At 48.4% G+C, this 7,431-nt stretch overlaps 1 pseudogene; it reads right to left on the bottom strand.

Moving 5' to 3' along the window:
- Positions 1–859: 859 nt before the first annotated feature.
- On the bottom strand, positions 860–2,476 carry LOC149344700 (uncharacterized; annotated as a pseudogene).
- Between the last annotated feature and the right edge of the window lie 4,955 nt (positions 2,477–7,431).

Here is a 7,431-nt window from a genome sequence, read left to right as displayed (position 1 = left end):
TCACTCTCGCTTAAACCCTATTTTCTTCTCTGGTGTGTAACAACCATTTAATTCATCAGCCTGACTACGCCCACTGCAGGACATCATAATCGTCGCCAGAAAATTTTATTCACACGACTGAGGAGTTTGCTGCACGCAGGCTCCCAAGCCCCCGCACGGCCGCACTACATTCAAACGTTTAGGTTCCTTCGAACCATAACGCTGCCAGCCAGGTCGGAGCAATGGTCTCCACGACCTGGTCCTCGGAGCTGCTGATGACGAAAAATATTTAATATCTACAGAGAGGTTGATACAGAAGCAACCTCTAGTGGGCTGCTCACTTATTATACTAGATTGAGTCCCTTATTCAGGGACCCCATTGGTTTGGACCGCCACACGAACTCGCTGAACCAGAACTTGTTGGGCTGTTAGATTCAGATAGCCGAGCAGGGCCGCCTCCCAGTACTCTCGTGTAGGGGAATGGGTTGGGGGTGGAAGAGAAAGATTTTGCTGGCACGCCCAGACCATGTGGAACGTGTCAGCCGCCTCTCAACAGAAATAGCAGAGCCCAGAGAAGGCAGGATCGAAATGTTTGAGTACTGCCGGCTTAGTAGAGTGTTAGCATATAGTCTAAGAAGTATTCCTTCGCCCGCTTTTCCTAAGTCGATGAGAGAAGCTGGGTACCGATGGTGCGAGTGCCAGTAATCAGCAGATATATCTTTGAATGCTAAAAGAGGACAGGTGGCCTGATCCAGATCGGCAGGGTCTACGTCGGGGACTAACTGACTGAATGAAAAACATTATATTCAAAATATGTACAGGGAGCGAGTGGAGCGGTCCTTAAGGGGCCGTCCCTTACAAACGCTAGGTGGGCTGCTCATTACAGGAGCTCATTGGCTGTAGCTGCTGCTTGAGCGCGCCCGACCACGGCCTTTTGGCTTACCAGGTGAGAGCAGCCGAGCAGGGCTGCCTCCCAGTCCTCCCGGGTAGGGTTGGGGATAGGGCGAAGGTGCGCGGTTGATTGGCATGCCCACACCATGTGGTAAAGGTCCGAAGACTTTTCCATACAGTGCGGGCACTCCCCTGTGCACGCAGGGTCGAAATGTTTGATGACTGCCGGGCACTGCAGTCTTTTAGTATAAAGGCGAAGGAGTAAGCGTTCCTCCGCCTTCGTGAGGCCCTTGCAGGGCTTAGGAAAGATTGAATGGCCGTATTGGTAATATTGGATGATTTCCTTGAAGGTAAAAGCTGGATTGGGGTCGGAGTCCGTATCGGGGGAGGCGAGGGCGATGCCCGGATAGTGAGCGCGCGGGCAGCGCCGTCGGCCGCTTCGTTACGCTCGAGGCCCGTGTGCGCAGGAGTTCATACTATTGTGCGCGACGCGGGAGCCTCTAGATAATTGCTATTCTGAAGCATTCGGTATGCCGAATAAAGAATAAAGCCCCTTTCGATGTTCCTGCATCCACCTCGCGAGTCGATAATGATTACCCGCAAAACCTGATTGGCCGCGGCGAGCGGGATTGCCACCTCTTCTGCATAAGCAATGTCTTGTGCTTTAAACGTGAGGCTGTTCACTGCGATGTTTTGGTGGACGACTGCGGCCGTGTACCAACCCCCACGGTGTGGGTCAGTGGCGTGCTCGTAAAATACTCCGCGTTTGTTTCCATAGTGGCGTGCCAAGGCTCCCGCCCGCGCGAGGCGCCGGCCACTATGGTCGTCTCGTGTCATGTTGGCCAGAAGAGGGCGTACGTGCAGGGCGTATATCCAGATTTCGGGAATCCGCACGCTCTCTTCCGTCAGTGTTGGATGTTGGATGTGAAGTCGCGCAAACGGGCAGCGACCCGATGGCGTCTTTGGGGGTGTTGTGTAGTCGCTTGTCAATTGTGCTTCTCGGAGCTCCACGAAGGTGTTGACCATCCCCAGACCCAGGAGGCGCTGATTGGACGTGGTGACCGGGAGGCCGAAATCAGGCTAGTAAATCTTACGGAGAACCACCTCAAGGGCTTCCTCGTCCCATTTGCGAAGGCGGAGGTAAGGAGTCGAGTACAGTATTCGACTGGTTACGAATGCGTGCGCCAGCCGCAAGGCATGTTTGCACCGTAACTCCCCGCGGTTATTGGAAGCCCGGCGGATCATGCGGCCCACCTGGTCCCCAACTTCGCGCAATTTGTCCGGTGTTGTGTCGACACGGCGGTGTTTATTGATAAAGAAACCCAGTACACTGATCTCAGCGTGTTCTGGGATGGGTGCGCTCGCTAGGGACAGTTCGAATTTGGTAGTGAACTTCGGCGAGGGTCGAATGTGCACATATTTCTATTTGGCCGGAGAGCATTCAAGGCCCCAGCGGCGGGCGTAAGCGTCCACAATCTCCGCAGCTTGCGGCAGGTTGGCTTCAATGTCTCCTACCGATCCGTGCTTAACCCAGATGGTGAGGTCGTCGGCATAGAGCGCGTGCCGTGTGCCTTCGACATCGCAACTGAACTGGAAGTTTCATCATTGCAACATTGAATAGTAGGATTTAGAGGACCGCGCCCTGCGGGCTACCTCTTGTACCTAATTAGTAGGGTCCGTGTTCTTCATCCTCTATCCGGATATACGATGGTCGGGCGGAGAGAAATTGTCTAATGTACTGAAACGTGTTGTGTCATCAGTTGGTTTGAGAGAGGCGTGTCAAAATGATGTCGTGTGTGACATTGTCGAAAGCCCCCTTCAAATCGAGGGCGAGTACTATCTAGACATTAAGGGTGTATTCGACGGGATTCAGAATTTCGCGGTCTAACTGAAGCAGGACATCCTGCAAGGACCGGTGCAGGCGGAATCCGAACATGATGCCTGCGAATACATTTTGGTTTTCCAAAAACTCGGACAGCCTGTCTCGCATTATAGTCTCCATCAGCTTTGCCGCACAACATGTGAGAGAGATCGGGCGGAGGATGTCCGTGTTTATGGCTTTGCTGGCTTTAGGAATGAAGGTGATCAGGGCGGTCTTCCATTCGATTGGGAGGGGTGTCTCACCTAGCCAGATTCAGTTTATGTACGCGAGGAGCGCCTAGTACGCCAGGTCGGGAAGGTTAGGAAGTACTTTCGCTTTTATTGTGTCCCTTCCCGGCGCAGTCCCTCGTTTCATTTTACTCAAGGCCGCCTTCACGTCGTGGAGCCGGAACGGTTGGTCCAGTTCCGCGTTCTCGGAACCTGCATACGAGTACGCTGGCCCTCGGGGGCTCTGTTCGATGCAGATGTATTGATCGCGTAATTTGCATGCTAATTTTGTGGTATCTCCGCTGAAGCTAGGGATAGCCCGTTGGAGACTGATTGCACGCGGCAGCAGCATCAGCAGCGGTTCGATCGATCCATCGTAACACGTGTCCTGTGTTTTGCAGCTGTTTTTGCACCGCCTGAGAAGCATGGTGTGGTGATAGATGTTGCCGGGGGTCCTCATCATTGGCCGGCGGACCACTTGTGATTGCGTCATCTCCCAGCAAGGCTTTAAAAAGAAGGACCGGCCCCACTCCTGAGCATTGCACGCGGCAGCAGCATCAGCAGTCGCTCGAGCGATCCATCGTAACATGCGTCTTGTGTTTTGCAGCTCTTTTTCCACCGCCTGAGAAACACGGTGTGGTGATAGATGTTGCCGGGGGTCATCATCATTGGCCCGCGGACCACTCGTGATTGCGTCATCTCCATAATCATGATATCAGTGTCTTCGCATTTACAGAAACTTGGTTTGCAGGACCAAATGATGTAGTCCTGTTTGATAACTATCAGTGCGAAGCAGTGCAGCGCTGTAACCAGAAAGGGGGTGGTGTCGCTCTTTATGTGAAAAAAGACAACGGTTCATCGCCACACCTGAATACACGGTAGTCACAGATGATTATGAAATTCTCACAGTTAAGAATACTGCCTTTACAATAGGTGCGCTATCTGATCTAAAGAAATCGCGAACGGTCTGTTACATCAACAAATTCACAGAAAACTACAACTGCCCCCAGAAAACTTGGAGGCTAATGAAATCATTACTTTCTAAAAACCGCAGCTCGATACCGCAAGAGCTTACCCAGTCAAAAATTCCTTCAGCCTACCGGTCTGAAGGCTGAAGGAACCCGTAATTTGGGCCTGTTAGTGATGGGCCTGTTGTTGATGGGCCTGATGGTGATGGGCCTGATGGTGATGGACCTATCGGTGTCAGACCTGTTGGTCCTATTGGCGTCGGCCAGGTGGCACAGATCCTGCTTGCAGGTATCGGGATAGTGTTAGGCCTAATGAGGGACGCCAGTCCTAATGGCGCACCATAGGTAAGTTTTTTCATCACTCAGAAATGTGTGCTGCACATTGCGCATGATAACTTAGCTTCTTCGATTAGTACATCGCAAGCTGTTGCAAAAAGGCAGCGCCTGCTACTAATAAGATTTTCCAATTAAGCTGGCAAAAAGGATCTGTAACGCTTTACGATATAGATACTGACAACCAGATTTAGGGCAAACGAAAGCTTTATTATAAAATAAAGAAACCTATGTGCACTTACAAAATGAATTTTATACATCACGACCTCCAACTTTTCTTTGTAGGTCCCCCAGCTTCTATGAGAGGTCCTTGCGAACAGCTTTGAGTCTCTTCTCTGCAAGCTCCTTTGGTATTTCTCCCATGTAGATATGAAACAGAGCTGCACAATGAGAACACAGAATAGGCCGCATTTGAACACAACTAGATACATGATAAATGCAAAAGTGAGATTCAGAATTACCACTCTCATTGTAAAGAATACAGAAACAAATGTTCACCATGAAAGGGGCCATGAAGCCTACTTTCGTGCATACCCTTGTTGTAGCATTTAATTCCCAACACATTAAATTACAATACCCCAAACTTTCAGTTGATTCCGTGCGGCAGATATCTTTAAAACGATTTTCGTTTCCTTTGCGAACTGACTGCTTGTCTGGCAACCTCTGATTGCTGACGACACATGGGCCTACGCACTCCGCGTCTGCTGTGTGTTGTTGGATGCATTGAGAGGCTTGCATGAAAACCAAAGACAGCGATTGCCCGAAACAACGGGCAATGCTATTTATACATTCTGTCCAGATATGTCAATGGCACTATCTTTGTCGCAGCAAGATCGGAGAACGCGCACAATGACTTGCCACCAGTCGCTGAGAACGCTAATTTCAAAACGAAATAGATAAATTAGGTTACTAGCAGAAAGGATCTTAGCGAGAGCCACACAAACAGTGTGGATATCTCTGAAAGTGCTGTGATAGAGCCTGCATGAAAAAAACGTATGGGCATAACACAGCTTGCAAAAACTAAACGTCACTTTTGCCCGACTTTGCAGTTTTGGCTGCAATAAGGACATTGCAGTTGTTACAAACCTCGGATACAATGAACAGGATCTCCATGACTGTCACACTTTCTATAAGTGAGCGCGACTGTATTTGGCTGAAGCAAAGTTTGATTGCCTAGGTGTTACTCAAAGCAAAGAAAAAAAAAGCACTACCACCTTTCAGAGAAGAGACTTTTTCCCGTGTAAGTGCCGGTTTCGCCTCGGTTCTGCCAAGTGACCGGCACTTATTTGAAAGCACGCCTGTTACGCTGCGGCTTTTCAGCTCGTCAGGTGTCCAATACGCCTGAGTAGCACCGCGGCAGAACATGGAGTCTGTTGGTGCTCTCAGGAGCATCTGCCAGGCATCAGGCTCCATCCAGAGCCCACTGCCTGCATAGACCTGCAGGAAACGTGGAGAATTTCACATTTGTACACATTAACAGCAGTGAATCAAGGGATTTTAAATATTTCCTAACTTAAACAAAAAGCTGAAAAACATAAAAATTGTGTAGGCATGAATGCACTCTTTTACAGCGAGCAGTGTCCAAAATCAGTAGATTTTCTAGCCTTAAAATTCGAAAAAAAAAAAAATGCTTGCGTGCAACATGAAATATATAGCACAATCTTCTGACAGTTCTGCCTTCTCTTCATTCCGAGTCAAACACCGCCAAAAGTTGAAATAATGTTCTCTGCCCTAATTCAAACAAACTTCAGAAATAAGAATAAATTTCACATACCAACAACTAGGCATACCTGACAGAACAAGGCAGCCTCCTCATGATCAAAATTTATTTGTGTACTAAGAATTTCCTCAGGACGAGAATAACAGCAGAACCATTATGGCGGCGTCAGGTAATGAAGTACAAAAATGACAAATCAGAAATGCTGACCAGTGCCTTACATGATATTCTCTGAAACACCACAGATCTATGCTTTGCACACTACCCTTTTCGGCACACTTACTGGGACTAGTATAAATTTCTACTGTAAGCTAGCACCATCCTCTAAGCGGTACCCATTTCACTATGTACCAGCCCCAATTTAATTAAGAATCATTCACTCACTCTACTATGGTATTTGATACACTACATGACTTAAGAACATGCACAATCACCTTTCCATCATCTCTAGCAGAACCTATCACAGTGCTCTGCCCACCAGGCAGCTGGAGCTGGCAGTTCGCCTCGCTCTCCATCTCCTCGGCTGAGCGTACTTTTTTGACAAGAAAAGGAAGTACACAAATATCAATGCACCTCAGCAGCACATACAAGCAAAAAACAAACTGAGTTCAGTTTGACACTCTGGGCTATCAAGTAAATGAAAAAAAAATTAAATATTTTGCCCTCAAGGTAACATTGAAAGCTTTGCACAGTAGAACCTCGCTGCTGAGTTGATGGGTGCTGTATTTTCCTGGCTGCTACACATAGTAGTGGTCTAGATGGCATGATGATAATAGGGTTCCATGCATTATAAACCCTGCTGTTCGTTGCATTGTAACTTCGGCCACATTCCTACATAGTAATACTTGTGAAATAACACCCCATGCCAGCCTAAATGAGAAACGGTGGCGGTCATATGTTTACTTCTAAAGCGGCTTTACTTTGCCTGGCAAGTCTAGCACCACTCTGTTAGGCAGACGGCATTCAGACAGGCTGTGCCATCATCATCCACAGTGGTTGCACTTTTTTGAAGCAGTAGCTTCACTGCTACACGTGCACGGCTGAGATCGCCATGTCCGCAACATGGCCTTGAAGTTTGCCACAAATAAAACAAACAAACAAAAAACATCACAATCAGCGGGATTCAAACTCAGGTCCGTTGGGCGAAAGCCAGGTGCGCTAACCACTAAGCTTCAGACCCACGGCGTGACGATTCAATAAAACTGGAAATATATATGTGCTTCTTGTATACTAACTGCTAGGTTACACAGCCGCTCTATGGTAATTTGTGATTCGAGCGATTCATGATTGATCAGTGACAGGCGATTTCGAGAGGAGTTAGAAGAGGAATAACAAGAGGAAGACGAAGAATACAAAGAGGAAGATTAGCGCTCCATACGCAGAAAATCTAACACCGGGGGTACAGGAAAAAATCAGCTGTGGTTTAGCTTCGGTTAAACCTGGTGAGAAGCAGTA

The sequence above is a fragment of the Amblyomma mixtum genome, chromosome 5, assembly GCF_055824585.1.
Source record: "Amblyomma mixtum isolate Tamu chromosome 5, ASM5582458v1, whole genome shotgun sequence".
NCBI classification, from domain to species: domain Eukaryota; kingdom Metazoa; phylum Arthropoda; class Arachnida; order Ixodida; family Ixodidae; genus Amblyomma; species Amblyomma mixtum.
Note: the sequence above shows the minus strand (reverse complement) of the source record. Positions and strands in the feature narration are given on the sequence as shown.